General features: G+C 44.0%; 1 long non-coding RNA gene across 1 annotated transcript in view; it reads left to right on the top strand.

Moving 5' to 3' along the window:
* Window positions 1–16,908, top strand: part of LOC109387398 (uncharacterized) — a 42,548-nt gene extending 25,640 nt beyond the window's left edge. The window contains exon 3 of the long non-coding RNA XR_002124981.1: window positions 16,585–16,908. This is a non-coding gene — a long non-coding RNA (uncharacterized LOC109387398). The remainder of the gene's footprint in view (window positions 1–16,584) is intronic.
* The last annotated feature ends 396 nt before the right edge of the window (window positions 16,909–17,304 follow it).

The following is a 17,304-nucleotide window of genomic DNA, read 5'->3' as shown; positions in this document are numbered from 1 at the left end:
CTCCCAAGTCCCAAACAAGCGCATCTAATGGCAGAGCTTAATTCACCTATAGGGCCCTACCTGTAATCTTGAAATGTGCACCGAATAATACGGAAAAGTGTGCCGAGTGTCAAGTGACCACATGAAGCTGAGATAGATCCATTATCACACTTGCCCTCCCCAATGCTGAGGCCAAATGTGACCTGTCACTGATCACTGTGCTTACATTTTTCCTATACATGCATCTGCTTTCCTTAATTATATTCCATTCCTACTCCAACTTAAGGACCGTAGCTCAATTTAGATGCTCTGTACACGTTAGTGGGAATGTTTGTGAGTAGTTAAAGTTTTAATGGTCATCTTACATATTCAATTCAACAAAATATAGCAGGCTAAAAATACTCAGCTAAGGGCTGCAGGGGAGAAAAATGAATCAGGAACCTCTTCTGTATAAAAAAAACTGTCATCCTGGGCCGGCCAAGTGGCGCGATGGTTAAGAACTGGCTTGGTACGCCAGAGGACCCCGGTTCGGATCCCACATATGAGGGCCAGTGACACTGCCCTCTACAGCTAAGATGCTGAACAACAGCTCAACCTGGAGCTGGGCTGCCAGGAGTCGCCGGCGACGGTGTAGGCTGAAGCCCCTGTGGTAGTGGGTTGCCATGGGCTGCCGTGTGTAGCCAGCAGCCAGTGTGAGCGGCCAGCAGCCGCAGTGAGCGGCCGTCCAGAGGCCGGTGACTGATCTGCCTCGCCCGGGAAGAGCGCAATGATGGTGCCAACTTGGGCCAGTGAAGCAACGTCCTCCACAACTAGACTGAAGAACAAAACGACAGCAACTTGTCTGTTCCCCTTCCCCCAATTCCCCAGCGCTGTTCCCATCCCCCAATTCCCCAATAAAAAATCTTTAAAAAAAAACCCCAAAACTGTCATCCTTGTTAGGGGGACATCGTGTGAACACAAATCACTATCACAAGACAGAACACTATAATGTCATGCATGTTAACTGAGCAAATATCACACAAAATAGTTACGCAGATTGAATCCAGTGTGTGATGGAGCTTTGAAAAGGACAATAAAAATTAAAATATTATTTTGATCATAGACATATTGTCCACACTGTCATATATGTCCACACATGTAACTATAACTACAGATAACTTTAACTTTTAAACTTAGTTACATAAATTAAAAGATATTACATGTCACTATTTTCAAACCTCCATTATACCATTTATTCACTGAAGCTTTATAAACAAGGAAATCCATCAATTGTCCTCACAATTAGTCTTTCTTATTTGATGAACCTACCTAGTAAGCATTCTCTTTAAACCTAGTTACCGTCATCTGGTCTTTCTAGCTTATATTTTATTATTATCATTATCATTATCATTATCATTCCCTGTTTGGTAGGGAACATGCAAACACAGCACCAATTTTCTTTTCCATTTAATAGGTATTATTTCCCTAAAAGAAAATAGCCCTGCAAGAAAATGTTCTAGCTTGGACTTGAAACCTAAAAACAACATTAAGGGCCTATTAAGCGAGGGCCAGTACGGTGGAGTCATAGAGGTCATCCATCCACGTCAGTCCCTTAACCTCATACAGACACTGACAGGTTCAAACTTCATTTGACTGCTTTTGCAGGTGAGAGCCTTGCTGCCTCATGAGGTTCTTTGTTGAAATGTGCAACTAGCTCTGCTTGATGGAAGAGGCTTTGCTAAGAGAATCAGCCTCCCTTCTACTTATAGCTTTCCAGAATAGGACAGAACAGAGCTGTTCCTTCTTTCTCCCCTGGAGCCAGCTGGATAACTTAGAGGGATCAAGTACATAGGTGGGGGACTCCAAAAAGCACTGTAATGAACTGGCACGCCTGTGTCTTTTAATTGGGAGAAAGGCGCTGCAGCGACAGAAGCTAAACATCCAAGCCTAGTGTTGCTTGTAATTTTTTAAAGAAAAGTGGACAATCAGGATCATCATATGAAATTCTCCTTAAAAAGAAAACAACCAACAATAGCAACAACTATGTGGACTACATAAAACATGTCTCCATTTCTCAGTCGTGTGATCCAGGGCAAGACTCTAGAGCATCCCAAGCCTCCTTTTCTCTTCTGTGGAAGACAGCACATACCTACCAGAGCCCTTGTGAGAAATAAAGTACACAAAGCATGTGATCTGCTTAGCAGAGTAGCTGGCCCAGAGTACGTACACACTAAGAGTGGCTTGGAAATTCCTTGTCATGCTTCTCTTGACGCACTCTTGTTTGTACATGCTTACTATTAAAACGCATTGTCCAAAGGAAAAACTATTCCTGATGGGTTTTGAACAACAGAGCATGACAGGCCTGTTTACTTAAGAACATTACAACCTGGACTTCTATTAAAGTAGCATGAGGCTGTTGTTTTAATATCTGTGTCACACTGCTGGCTCAGGTTAAGCTCAGGATCTACTGAAATCCTCAGCAGCTTTTTTTTTTTTTTAAGATTTTTATTGAGGGGGGGGGATGGGAACAGTGCTGGGGAATTGGGGGAAGGGGAACAGACAAGTTGCTGTCATTTTGTTCTTCAATCTAGTTGTGGAGGATGTTGCCCCACTGGCCCAAGTTGGCATCATCATTGCGCTCTTCTCTGGCGAGGCAGATCAGTCGCCGGCTTCTGGACGGCCGCTCACTGCGGCTGCTGGCCGCTCACGCTGGCTGCTGGCTACATACAGTAGCCCATGGCAACCCACTGCCACAGGGAGTGCAGCCTACGCCGTCGCCGGCGACTCATGGCAGCCCAGCTCCAGGTTGAGCTGTTGTTCAGCATCTTAGCTGTGGAGGGCAGTGTCACTGGCCCTCCTATGTGGGATCCGAACCGGGGCCCTCTGGCGTCCCAAGCGAGTTCTTAACCATCGCGCCACTCGGCCGGCCCCTCAGCAGCTTTTAAGAGGGACTATTTCCAATCTGGGCATACCTCTTCATAGACGAATGAATTGATTTGGGGGGAACCCAAATATGTTATTTTACATTCATCACTGCTTGATTTCAGATGGTTGGTTTGAGCACTGCTAAATCTATGGTAACAACTAACCTCATAAGTTTATTAAAGAGTATAGGTTGTGGAGTCAAATATCGTGTGTTTGAATCCTGGCTCCATTTCCCTGTCTGTAAAATTAGGGCAATAAATAGAGCCTACCTCATAGGGTTGTCATGCAGATAAAATGAGATAATGGGTACAAAGCTTTTAGAGAGTGTCTGGAACATAAGCACTCAATGCACATTAGTGATGATGGTGATGGTGATGGTGGCGACGATGATGATGATAATGATATTATGTTATCAAAATATCAAAAAGAACAGATGACTCTTAGATACTCTAACAGAGCTGGGAAATGTTTGTTCAAAAAGAGATACATCATCTAACAGAAGTATCATTCAGTCTCTCTTTGGCATATTTCTTGGGTCACTCTACCAAATCATGGACAAGAAATATAAGAGAAAGTCCTGATAAGCTAAGTCTCATTTAAGGTGCAAATGGCTTAATGGACACCCATTTGTAGCTAAAGATCCCATTCCATCTTATCAATGCCTTATATATAAAAATATTGAGTTGTTGGAAAAGTCATGATGCATTTTTGCAAAGAAAAACATAGAAAAAATACATCATGACTTTTCCGATAACCCAATAATATCCTCTACAACTCTCAGACTCCTGTCTGTCATACGATCCAGTGTGTGTGTGTGTGTTGGGATGAGAGCGGGAGCAGAAATTGGAGCTTATCTTTGCTCCCCAAATCAGAACACCCTGGCAATGTTTGATCTAGATACAGTGCTGGAAGCACCGTACAAAATAAGATTGTTTTTCTGCCTATAGGAATATATACTGTAGAGAAGTTGCTGCTCCTCAGGAATGTCTTACCTCCCTCCATTTCAGCCCTACTTCCTCTGCTCTTAGGGATTCCTTTGAAGCTCCAGCTAGTCTAAGAACTTCTATTATCTCCATCTTTATACTTATAAAAGCAAAAAGCAGAGTTGGAATAAAGAGATCCAAGATGGCGAAGTAGATAAACACTGTGCTTGCCTCATCCTGTAAACACATCAAAATTACAACTAAATTATACAGCAATCAACCTGAAGAACCATCTGAAGTCTAGCTGAACAGAAGTTTTATAATCAAAGATATAAAGAAGCCACATCAAGTCTGGTAGCGGGAGCTTAGATGTGAAACAGACTGGTCCCACACCCATGCCTGGCAGTTGAAAATCCCGAGAGATATATCAGCCACAGAGGTTCCCCACGAAGGAGTGAGGGACCTCAGACCTCCGCCCTAGGCTCCCCAGGCTGAAATACTGGTACAGGGAAGAGAAGCCCCCATAACTTCCAGCTGTGAAAAACAGTGAGGATTCCAGCCTTCTAGGTAGGACAGAAGGCTGCAGGAAACCCAAACACCCTCTTAAAGGCACTCACCCTGGGCTCTGGGGGAGGGAACGGTGACACTGGGGTCACTGGAGACATATAGTGAGAGACTGACTTGTATAACTTTGGGGTAAGGACTGAAGGGAGAGTCCCCATTTTCCCTGCGTGAGACCTTCCTCAGGCAGGCACCATCTTTCCTGTGTTGAGCCCACCCCCACAGGCCAAATCTGAATCTGACTGGCCTGGTAAGCTTCGCTGCTCAGTCCTGCTGACTCATCCAACTTGTGTACAGCTGGAGGAGGCTGTATCAGCGGCTGAACCTTCTGGGAGCCAGCAGGTGGTAGCAGGCCTCAGAGTGTCCTGGCTTTTTGTGGAGTTACCCCAGGGCTGATATTAGTTTGCAGCATGGCCTCTCCCCCGTGTCTCCAAATACAACTCAGGCAGCAACCAACTGTGGATCGTTTTGTAGCTCCTACCAGGTACTCCCCAGCCAGTCACAGATCAAAAATATGAATAATAAAATGGCAATAACTACATACCTATCAACAATTGCTTTCAATGCAAGTGGACTAAATGCTCCAATCAAAAACGTAGGGGGCCTGAATGGATAAGAAAACAAAACCTTTACATATTCTGTGTATAAGAGACTCACTTCAGATCAAAAGACACACACAGATTAAAAGTAAAAGGATAGAAAAAGTTATTTCATAAGAATGGAAACAACAAACAAGCAAACAAAGCTGGGTAGCAATACTTATACCAGACAAAATAGACTTTAAAACAAAGGCTATAACAAGAGCCAAAGAGGATCCAGTAATCCTACTTCCTGGTATTTATCTGAAGAAACCCAAAACTCTACTTCAAGGGGACACGTGCATCTGTATGTTCATTGCAGCATTGTTTACAATGGCCAAGATGTGGAGGCAGCCATAGTGTTCGTCGATAGAAGAATGGATAAAGAGTAGGTGGTACATATATACAGTGGAATATTTTTCATCCAGGGAAGGAAATGGGTTCTTGCCATCTGCAGCGGCATGGGTGGATCTGGAGGGCATTGTGCTGAGTGGAGTATGTCAGACAGGGAAAGACAGATGCAATGTGATTTCGCTTATATGTGGAATTTAAAGAACAAAATAAACAAACAAAACAGAAACAGACTCATAGATACAGAGAACGTTTTGATGGTTGCCAGATGGGAGGAGGGTTGCAGGGGGGGGTGTGAAAAAGGGGAAGGGATTAAGAAGTACAAATTGGTAATTGCAAAGTAGTCATGGGGATGTAAAGTATAGGGAATATAATCAATAATATGGTAATAACTATGCACAGTGCCAGGTGGGTATTAGACTAGTCAGGGGGGTCACTTCTTAAATTATATAAATGTCTACATATGCTGTACACCTGAAATTAATATAAAATAATATTGAATGTCAACTGTAATTGAAAAATTAAAAAGAGGGGAAAGTTGAAGGGCAATAAGTAGTCCAAATTTCCAGGTATATAACAAATAAGTCATGGGGATGTACTTTACAGCATGGGAAATATAATCAATAATATTGTGATAGTGTGGTACAGTGTCAGATGGTTGCTGGACTTATGATCACTTCTTTAGGTGTATAAGTGTTGAATAACTATGGTGTACACCTGAAACTAATATAATATTGTATACTAAATCTATCTATCTATCTATCTATCTATATATATATATAATTTTTTTTAAAGATTTTATTGGGGAATTGGGGGAGGAAGACAGCAAGTTGTTGTCCTTTTGTTCTTCAGTCTAGTTGTGGAGGACGTTGCTTCACTGGCCCATGTTGGTATTATCATTGCGCTCTTCCCGGATCAGGCAGATCGGTTGTTGGCCTCTGGATGGCCGCTCACGGCGGCTCTTGGCAGCCCAGCTCCAGGTTGAGCTGTTGTTCACTATCTTAGCTGTAGAGGGCGCAGTGTCACTGGCCCTCATGTGGGATCCGAACCGGGACCCTGCTGCTCAGAGCTGGCGTCCCAAGCCAGCTCTTAACCAATGCACCACTCGGCTGGCCCTAAATATATTTTTAATAAAAATCTTTTTTTTAAAAAAGGCAACATGTACTTCCAAAACATGTGAAATAAGTCAAAGAGGTACAAAGAAAATAAAATTTATAATCCCCTCTGCCACTTCTTCCTCAAGGCTACCGATGTTGACCCCTGGTTTGAGTCACCCCACCTGATTCTCCACTCTCACATGAACTCTACATCATACATGCAGAGAGGGAAGAGTCTTTTTGTTTCCTTTTGGTTGTTTTGATGCCATTTTACAAAATTTGACTTAGAAGATACATATTATCCTACAGGTTTTTTCCCCCCCTTTTAACAATACCTTATGGACATATGCCCAAATCTAACTGGAATATTAAATAGGTGCATAATATTCCATGTCAAACATGCACCATAATTGAATTGCTTGTTGATAGACACTTAATGTGGTTTTCTAGATTTTACTACCAAAAAAAGGTGCCAGTGTGTGTGTGTGTGTGTGTGTGTGTGTGTGTGTGTGTGTGTGTCCTTATTTTATTCTTTTATTTCTGAGGTTGGATTTCTGCAGGGACTATTGGGGCAAAAGAATTTGTTGCTTAATTTTTATTAAATTTTGCCAGGCTATATAGTTGGACTCCGTAATTGGCTTTAGGTTGTTTTTCCAAAGACACTGCCTCCCTAAATGTTCCCAAGCACAGCAGCCTGTAGCAGGTTCTCCTAGGTTAGAAACCCCAGTGCAGCCAGGGCTCTGTGCCACGAATCCCCATTATCTGGGCCAGGGCCAGAGGTACCTACTGTCACTCTTAGGGAAGACCAGGTCGTCAGTCCCCAACCCCACAGTTGAAAGGGTGTGTGCCCAACATACTACATTGAAACTCACCTAATGTTCCACTGACACAATGTTCAGACAGTGGTTAGATGGAGTTTAAATAGCATCACAGTAGTACTAGGAGAGGTACATTATGGCTAAAGGGATTGGTCGGCCAGTGTGGGAATCTGACCAGTGTTTATGCCATGACTTTGATGGGAAAGTGTACTCAAATGCCAAATAGCAATGAACTTCCAAGATCCTACTTGTTTTTGAGCTGGGAATGTATCTTGGCATTTTAAAGAAGGTGTATAGACACAGCAAAGCTTAACTTGAGGTGAGACACTCATAGTAGATTCTAAGGCACAGTTACAGATGCACTGATCAAATGAGCTGATCATTTGACGGTGGAGACTTCCTGCATTAACACACTCCCTTGGGGTCAGAGGTCAATGAGTCAGAAGGAGCCCTGGGGAGGAGGAAAGGTCCACAGTGTGACTCCAGCAGGCCCAGGCAGAAACATGAACTTTCATTCCTCACTCTAGCACCAGGTTCCAACTGCACCTGACTCAGTTTCAGTTTCCTCATACAGAAAAGGCAGATAATGCCAATCGCCATTTCATAGGTATAATTTGAGAATGAAAGGAGACAATGCGCTGAAAATGTTTAACATCAGATACGGTCCATGGTAAGTGCTCAATGTTAGATACAACGACTAACCACTGTTACTAGGACTCCTACCCCTCCTACAGAAGCCTCCTAGGGTTCCATGGCACAAGCTTACTCCAAAAAACACGTTACAATCAGCACATCTCAGCAGGCACATCACGCAATTGCAGTCTCTAAATGACAGATCAGCTAGGTTCTGGGGGTTGTCAGTGATTAGGAAGAGAGCAGTGATGATGACAAATGGCTCACAAGCATTTCTTCAGGACTTAAATTCATGGATAATTATGCCTCCAGAAAAGTACTGAGAAAAATAAAGAGCATGACAAAAGGCATGGCCTGGGTGGAGGGAATGAGGCAATGGGAGCAGAGTCACGACGTTGTTCCGCAAGGGTGGGACTTGGATTCCAGGGACCGGCCTGGGTCCTCTGATAATTCTTTCTATCCCTCTGACATGCTTTCTAATTCATAGGAGGGGAAGAACTGGGCCTGCGACCTTAAGGTCTCCTCTTTCTTAGCCATCTTTAATTCTTCTACAAGGCCATTTGGAGTCTGACTGCTTAGCTTGTTGGTCCCTGTGGCCTAAGTCCTGATGAAAAGGAGGCAAAGCACTGCCCTGCTCTCCTTCAACAAACTCACCACCACTTCCCAGCAGACGCTGCAAGTTAGCAGAAAGGAAGGGACAAGAGTCATCTTGTCTTGATTCTAGGCTCATCCTCCACTTCTGATTACAACACACAATGTTCAATATTTCTGAAAAGAGAATGACTCGGGTGGCCATCATGTTAGTAACAACTTGGATAGAAATGGGACATTTTCTTTTGTCTTCCTGCCAAGTTTCCCGCTCCAGAGATGGGGCTTTTAGGATTTCCCATAAAAGTCCAAAGTGGCAACATAAATAAACTTTACCACCATAATTATCCAGCCCCTCCTCCACCTTCCAATGGAAACTCTTATCTTTCTTCTCAGTAGCTATCCGTCACAAAGCTCTCTCAGATTTATTACTTATGTGAGGCAATTCATCATCTAGGATACATACTATTTTCTTCCACTGGGCAGGTCCACGCTTCAGGTGGCTGTCATTTCTGTATGGTATGCATAATTAAATTTAGGCTGGGAGAAGAAGAAACCTGTTAAGATAATGGGTTGTCTTCTTCAGAGTTACATATTCACGAAACAAGCAATTTGCAGTAAACTTCATTTCTTTTCTACATCCTTATGTTCTTGTGCACCTTGAAGGGTACAGCTACAGTGTTTCAAGTCAATGTGGTACACTGCAAATGCATGGGTTTGGCGGCAGGGGCATACAGTTCAACTACTTGGAAGTCTTGGGGCCTTGGACAAGTAAATAAAATATCGCTGTCTTAGCTGCCTCATTTGCAACATGGAGTCAGAAATTTCTATTTGCAGGATTGTTGCAAAAATTAGAAATACTATTTACAAAGTATCTAGTTTTATACCTGGCGCATAGCAAGTACTTAATCAATAGTCATTAGTGTGGCTAATTTCTCATGATAAAAAACTAGATCAGGGTCCTCTGAAGGGGGAGAGAATTTACAATGTATTAGCTTAGTTTTCCAATCACGTTATTTTCTATAAACTTTGCAAAGAATAATATACCTTTTAAAATATGTAACAACTAAGCCTGAGGTGGGAGAATCCCCTGAAGATAGTCAGGATGGTGATTCTGTCTTTGTCCTGTCCTTAGCAAGGGGCTTTCAAAGAGAAATTGCCACAGCGGTCATCCTAGACCAGGGAGCCATCCCTATAAGGGGAACCAAGATGGTAGCAATTTGGAAAAACTTTGGAAATAAATATTGCTCTAAGAGCATTAATGTGATTGGTTGTTCTTCTCTCTTATTAATTCATTCAGCAAATGTGTATCGAGCATCTACCCTGTCCAGGCATTGTTCTAGGTCTTAGAATAAAACAGAAGAAATCTCTGCTTTCAGGGGGACCCTGACCTCCCATAATATTCCCATCACCAGATCAGGGGCAGAGGCCCTGAAAGCAAATGTTCTAGAATAATGTTGTCCAATAGGGTTGGTAGCCACTAGCTACATGGGGCTATTCAAACTTTTATTTTAATTAATTAAAATTAAATAAAATTTAGAATTCAGCCCCTCAGTGGCGTTCGCCACATTTCAAGTGCTCAACAGCCACAGGTGGCTAACCTGACAGACAGCAGAGGTACAGAACATCTCCATCATCACAGAAAGTTCTATCAGACAGTGCTGTCTGTAGAGGCTTTGCACACTGAAACAATGTACATGGCCCCTGAACTACAGCATCTGGGGCGCAATTACAGCATGTCCACAGCCATTAGTGTGACAGAACAGTCCCAAATGTGCTCTCCATTGAGAACAGTGAGACTGGACATTCTCTGCCCCCTCCTACATAATAATCCTCAGGCAGTAGGAGAGGCCCAGCTCATCTATACTTGCATTCGAATTTTCTTCCCTGGAAAAGCATCCCTGTTCCCCTCTAACCCCTTCAACTCCTTCATTATGTCTTATCTACCAAGGACCTATTTACTGACCCCCATTCTCCTCAGACTACCCTTCAGCCCACTGTGTGGTCCCTTTTTTTTGTTTCTCCATGGAGCCCCAATCTTGTGGCTCTCACATTTAATTTCAGGCAGCCATTCTGGGCTGCTTGCCTTGCACAGGCCACTAGCTCTGACCCAGCACGCTCTCTCAGAAACCACTCTGTATATACCCCGTGGTCCTCAAATGCCACTTGGTGCCAAGTATCGCACATCACCTGAGAATGGTCAAAGTGGATTAACCATTTTAGAAAACCAGGGTATTCTTTAGTACATTACTGCATCACAAAACTACATGATATCTGGATTCATGCTTGAAGTGTTCTTGGACGAATGAGGCTAACCATGCAAAACTGAACTTCTGACACATGTGAAGTCACTAGTGTGTATACTGTACTAATTGTTGTGCATACTGTACTACTATAATTGTTTCTGTTTATAATTTGTAACTTGAAAACAATGCAGAAAACTCAGTACAATCTCTCAAAGTGGGAGAGTATAGTAACTTGGATAATTTTTTTAAAAAACCCAAAACTTTCAGTTTGATTTAGAATGAGTAAATGAATTGATTCTCTCATGTAACAGATTTATCTTCCTAACTACTTTATGCCTGGGCTAAAATGAAAAACAGTGTCCCTTGGTATGCACCTATCACTGCATAAGAGGAGATGAAGAAAGAATGCAAACACATGTCAGCAAGGGACAGCTGGTATTGGGTTTTGAAGTTTTGTGGGGAAAAAAATTCACAAAGTTAATCATTTGTGTATGGGGAGCAGAGAGCTAATGGTATAGAAATAAACTTATCTGTCCATTATATTTTATACATTGTTCTTTTCTTAATGGCTTCACTACCTCTTACTCCCTTCTAAATGCCACTTCTGCATCCAGATGGTTTTACCTGCCCATTTTGCCTCCCTGGTCACTTCCCTTTGTGCTGGCCAAGCATAGGTGGTGCTCAGACACCCAATGTCTCGGCAGATCCTTTCACTCTGAAAATATGGATTCATCGCTCCATCTTCTGCAGTGATTACTGGCCCCTGGCTGCCTCCTCCACTTCATTTCTTACCCTCTTTCTCTCGATTCACAACTAGCTTCTCACTCTCCCTCGAATGCACCAAACACACTCCTGCCTCAGACCACTTTCTCTGATTGCCCCTGAAACAGCTGATCTCCAGGTGTGCACAAGGGTCAGTCCACCACCTCAAGAGTTCTTCTCAGAAAACTCTTTCCTAAGAGCTTGATCCCCTTATGCTCTCCTTTTAAAATTTTATAGCAGTTTTCACATGCTGAGATTATGATATATATTTTTATAGACTATCTTCCCCCAGTAGAATGTAACCACCATGAGGGCAGAGACCATGTCAGTTGACTCGTGCTGAGTAATAAACCTCTTCAACACTGAGTGGCTAAGAACAGTAGGCATTTATGTAGTTTGTAATTCTACAATTTGGGTATTTGGGGTGGGCTCAGCTGGGAGGTCCTCTGGTCTGGGGCAAGCTCAGCTGATATTGACTGGAGCTTACTCAAACATCTGCATTCATTAACAGGGTGAGCAGAATCCTGACTGACTCTTGGTTGAGCTGTCTTGTTTTTCTTCCATGTGACCTCTTACCCTCTAGCTGAGTAGCTTGGACTTGCTCATGTGGTGGTCAGGGTCCCAATGCACAACTGATATTCATGCCTCTGAGTGAATCATATTTGTGATAGTTCCACTGGCCCACTCAGACCCAAGAGGTAGAAAAACAGATTCTGTGGGAATGACTTGTAATATCGATTTGCAAGGTCCTAGATGCAGGGAGAGGAATTTGCAGATATTTTTACAAAGTATCCCAGGGACTCTATCTGTTTTACATACTTTTGTATCTCTAGTATCTAAAACAGTGGCTGGCTCAGTGCAGGCTCTCAATAGATACTATTTGAATGAATAAATAGAGGGAACTCCAGAGGGCCAAGAAACAGAAAACACAAAATCTGCCAGAATACCATTATAACCAGACGCTACTGCTGTGACTGTCACCAGTGTTTACCCATCAACACCCTTGGCCCCCAAACTCCCATGGAAGATGTGCACCAAGCTTTCCCTTTGCATTGTGGGCTCAGGGCTGAAATCAGCTGGAGCTTCTGATTGGTCCATCTTAGCTCACATGATGGCCCTGGCTCTTAGGAGCTGGGGGGAGGGAAGACCAGGCTACAAATACACGTACACATTGTAGAAATTCACACAAAAGAAGATGGATTTTGGAGTGACCAATCCCCCCCAAGTCCCCACAGATGTCCACTAAAAATATGCTATTTAGGGCCGGCCGAGTGACGCAACGGTTAAGAGCTGGCTTGGGACACCAGAGGGCCCCGGTTTGGATCCCACATATAAGGGCTAGTGACACTGCCCTCTACAGCTAAGATGCTGAACAACAGCTCAACCTGGAGCTGGGCTGCTGTGAGTCGCCGGCGCAGGCGTAGTCTGCAGCCCCTGCTGCAGTGGGTTGCCATGGGCTACCGTGTGTAGCCAGTAGCCAGCGTGAGGGCCGTGAGCAGCTGTCCAAAAGCCGGCGACTGATCTGCCTCGCCCAGGAAGAGCGCAATGATGGTGCCAACTTGGGCCTGTGAAGCTACGTCCTCCACAACTAGACTGAAGAACAAAAAAACAACAGCAACTATTCTGTTCCCCTTCCCCCAATTCCCCAATAAAAAAATATATATATATTTAAAAATAAAATATATATATATATACTATTTAGAAACTGTCCCAAGGCCTATTTTTTGTTAATTGATAATGATGGCTGATATCCATATACATACACACATACACACACACGCGTGCGTGCACGCACACCCCCCCACACACACACACACACTAATTTGCAGATGAGAGAAACTTTAAATTCAGCCGAATAACTATTCTTTCCAGAAACAGCTGTTTAGTGAATGAATTAGTTGTTTTATTTTGTTAAAAAATAATTTGGATTGCATAGAGAGGCTGCAAAGTTCTCTGTACAAAATGCTTGCTACCCATTTATCTCACAAAGGAATCATTAGAATGAGTGGGGGAAAGTGCCATAACTATCACTTAAAGTCGTCATATAGAATAACACACAAAGACCCTGTACCACTGTCATGTGAATAAATATCTGCATTAAAAAGTAGAACTAGAACTGGTTACTGTCATGCAGAGCAGTAGACAATTTCAAATGTATTACATAAAGACTCAGAAGCTGTAACAGGATCTTAGCCTTTAAATCAAAGCTTCTTAAGAAGAAAAGGGAAGCTATAGAAAACACCTAACCCACACAGAACTGACATAATTTTTCATTATTTCCTCCAGGGTTTAATAGACAGTTACATAAGCACCATCACCACCCTGACACACACACTCACACACTCACACACTCTGAACAGTGCCCCAACTTAGATCCAGCACCACTTTTTGTTCTTCTAACTATCTGCGCCTAGAAAGGGAACCATGCTGGTGAGCCTCAGCCTAAGTGGGATGTCCTTCAGGGTGGAGCTCTCACCTTCAGGGCCTATGGTTTCAAAGAATCCGAGAACGCTTGTAGCAGGCCGGGCTACACCCAAGCGCCAGCCCACATCCCCTTGCCCTTTCTGTGCCAGAATCTTCTGGCCGCATTTCCAACTGCCGGCCTCATTTCTCTGCCTGTGACGTTTTCTCTAACCATGGCAGCCTGCTCTCCTGCCTATTTGGAAGACCAGAAAACGCAGAGAATTACCACTCTCCAAGTCAGCTGCCCTCAACCAATGACCAAGGGAGTAGTGTACAAACAAAAAGTAGTGTATATCTCCTTGCCCCTCTAACAGGACAATTCTGAGGCGTACGCACTTCCCTCAGAGCAAATATCCACCAGGTTTCCGCAGTGGGGAGGAGGCCCCAGTAGCCCACACAGGTAGCTGCTTGCTAAAGCCAGCTTTCCTGGCTGCGCCGCTTTCCTGCTTTATTCCCCCCAAACCATTGTCAGAGCCCCCTTCACCTCTTTCCTTGCTGACTCTGAGTTGGCTTATGGAGGAACCCAAACCAATACAAAGCACCAGCCTTCCAACCATCCCCCTTCCCCGCAACACACAGTCCCCCCCGAATACCTTGGGCTGGTCCTTGGAGTATGTGGTCCAGGTGAAAAGCTGCCTGACAAGCATTGTGAGGTACTTATATCTTAGTGAGCAGAAAGGACTTGTAAACAAGTTGGATAGATGGGAGTGAAGGAGAGGTGCTAAGAGTCTGGATTGTGGAGGAAGACACACCCAGGAAGGAGGAGGAAGGGCCTCATCCTCCATGTTCTCTGTTGGTCGGGAAAAGCTGTGCTAGAGGACACAGCTCTAACCCAATCAGAACACAGCAGATGGAGCCAATCACCTTGATTTTACTAGGAAGCTCTATGCTCTCACTAAACCTTGATTTCCTCATCTTTAAAGTGGGGATAATAATAATAGCAATAATAATAATACCCACCTCTGAAAATCGTCAGTAGGAAAAACATATTCCACGTAAAGTGCTAAGCACAGTGCCTGGCACATAATAAATGTAACCATCATTTTATTACTAATTAATACTTTCTCATGATTATCTTTACAATGTCAACTAATATGATTAAACCTTGAATTTTTTACTCGTCCTCCTGACCTGCCAAGGATTCAAGACCAAAGCAAATGGTAACTTTGAAAAATCAGAGCTGCTGCTCTGTTTGTCTTCTCCCTACCTCTCTCTCACCAGCAAGCACATGCACACACCAGGCTATGGACTGCTGTTGTTCCTGTCCGTGTCCTGTCTGGTCCGTGAGAGGACAATCCAGGATGAGGGCGTGGAGGGAAGGGAATCTCACATGTGTCGAACCATGCAAAGCAACTGCAACAAAAACAAAAAGGAAAAAGGACCACTAATACTCATGGATGCAAGGTTAAACTCTCGTGCAAAAACCTCATTATCCCACATCCTTTCCTGCCCAGCCCCTCTTCACCGTATCAGCCATTCTGCAGCTCAGGCAGCCTTCCAGAGCCATTTTTCAGGCACTTTGCAGCAGATGTGATAATTACAAAATGCACCATCAGAGGACTGTGGTATTTATCTGTTTTCCTTAATTTCAATTTTTACTACCTTTCCTTTAAAGACAGCAAGACACAGATTGAGCCATAAACTGTCAGATTCCCTATCTTATGAGGCTACCAATTTCCTGAAATGTGAGATAACTTAAATTTCCAATCAAAAGGACAGATAGGAAAATACACTGCAACTCCAGTAGGAGTTGTAAAGCTCTCAAGCCCTGTTTTCCCCTTTTTCATCTTTATCAGCTCAGAGTATTGATATGGACATAGAGAAAATAACTGCACATTCACAAGTAGATGCAGTTTATCAGAAGCAGGCCCCGGATGGCTGGAAGTAATTCTGGACCCTCCACAAAAGGCTCCCTTCTCTTCCAACCCCAGTGGGTTTGTACAGACAATGTGCTGGATGTGATGTCAAGAATCAGGAAGACCATGCAAATGGCAAGTTAAGAATCAGTAGGCAGGATGGCTGGGATCCTGCCTGCAATGTAGTTTTGGAAGCTAGCCATGTCAACACTAATACGTGTGCAAAGCCCAAGCCACACAATTAGGACAAGCCCTCTGTGACAACATAACAGGTGTCGCTGGCTTTTTATTGTTGCCAGTCTTGTTTTCTTGTTTTGGGCTGGTGATTTGTTTTTCCTTTGGATGGACAAGGTGGAGAAGAAGACAGACACACACTTTTAAACATGATTTCCCAGATGGAACCCTTCTCCTGGCAATTTTCACACCTTGAAGCTTGCCTGGTTCTGGCAGATAAGGATTTGAACGCTAGAAGTTGAGTTTGGGAAGTGATCCCAGGAAATAGCAGTAGGGGAGTGAAGTGGGTAAAGGAAGGAACCAAGCCAGGATATAGTATGTTAATGCTCAGCTTTCACTGTGAGAAACTGGGACCCGATCCTGATGGGGCCCCTGGTGACTGCACACAGCAAATTTCAGCGTTGTCCCCACTCCAGGGACAAGGAACCTGGGTATGTACCCACAATTCCTGAGTGGGAGCTGCTTCCAGTCATTAACTCCGAGGATAAAGCCAGGCTCTGGAAACTCACAGGAGTGCCTGCGGAGGTGAGGCAGGGAGGGCACTGGCCACATCTGCTACAAACCCTCTCTTTGTTCTACATCCTGTTCCAGGCACAGGAGCAGCTCGTGGCATGAAGCCAAAGCAAGCACCAGGAAAACCCAATTCCAGGAAGAGCCAGCGGCCCTAAAGAAGGAAATGGTACTATGAACATGTGCTGATGTTTTGCTAGGCATGCTATTGTGAGCTCTGAAAAGGGTCCGCTGAGAGGATTCGCAATGCCTATCAAGCCGTCCAGAAAGGAGCTTCCAGCTCCGCGGGGTGATGGCGTTCATTGGGTAACAGGCATGGAAAAGCGAAGGCCTCCTGGGGCCTCGGGCTAATTGAATGCAATCCTGTTTCTCCTTCCTTCACTGCTGAAACACATAAGCCCAAATCTCCTAAAAGCCCTAAATTTGCAGCCATATTCATCTCTTTAATTGCTGTGTCTGGTTCACTTTATTTGCAAGCATGGGAGCTTTTTACTGCACTTTCACATCTCTGTGCAAGGTGTCAAAGAATCATAAAGACCCAGGGGGGAGACGGGAGGAAAAACCGGTCACTCGGGCCAATGACCATGCTACCGGCCCTTCCTTTATGTCACTTAAAAGGTATTTTAACTGCTCAAGACTGAAGGGAGCACAAGTTGGCAAAGCGCTGAGGCCTGAGAGACACTCGGACTAGATCTGGGTTGAAGGCAGGCAGCCAAGTAGCTTGTGGAGGGAGCACTGGGTATGTCACCAGGTCCTCCCTTCAGACCAAGGGCTTCTAGTCCAGTTGCTGGGAGTGTTGCT

Source organism: Hipposideros armiger, unplaced genomic scaffold, assembly GCF_001890085.2.
Source record: "Hipposideros armiger isolate ML-2016 unplaced genomic scaffold, ASM189008v1 scaffold_156, whole genome shotgun sequence".
Classification (NCBI taxonomy): domain Eukaryota; kingdom Metazoa; phylum Chordata; class Mammalia; order Chiroptera; family Hipposideridae; genus Hipposideros; species Hipposideros armiger.
This window is presented reverse-complemented; position numbering and strand designations above follow the sequence as displayed.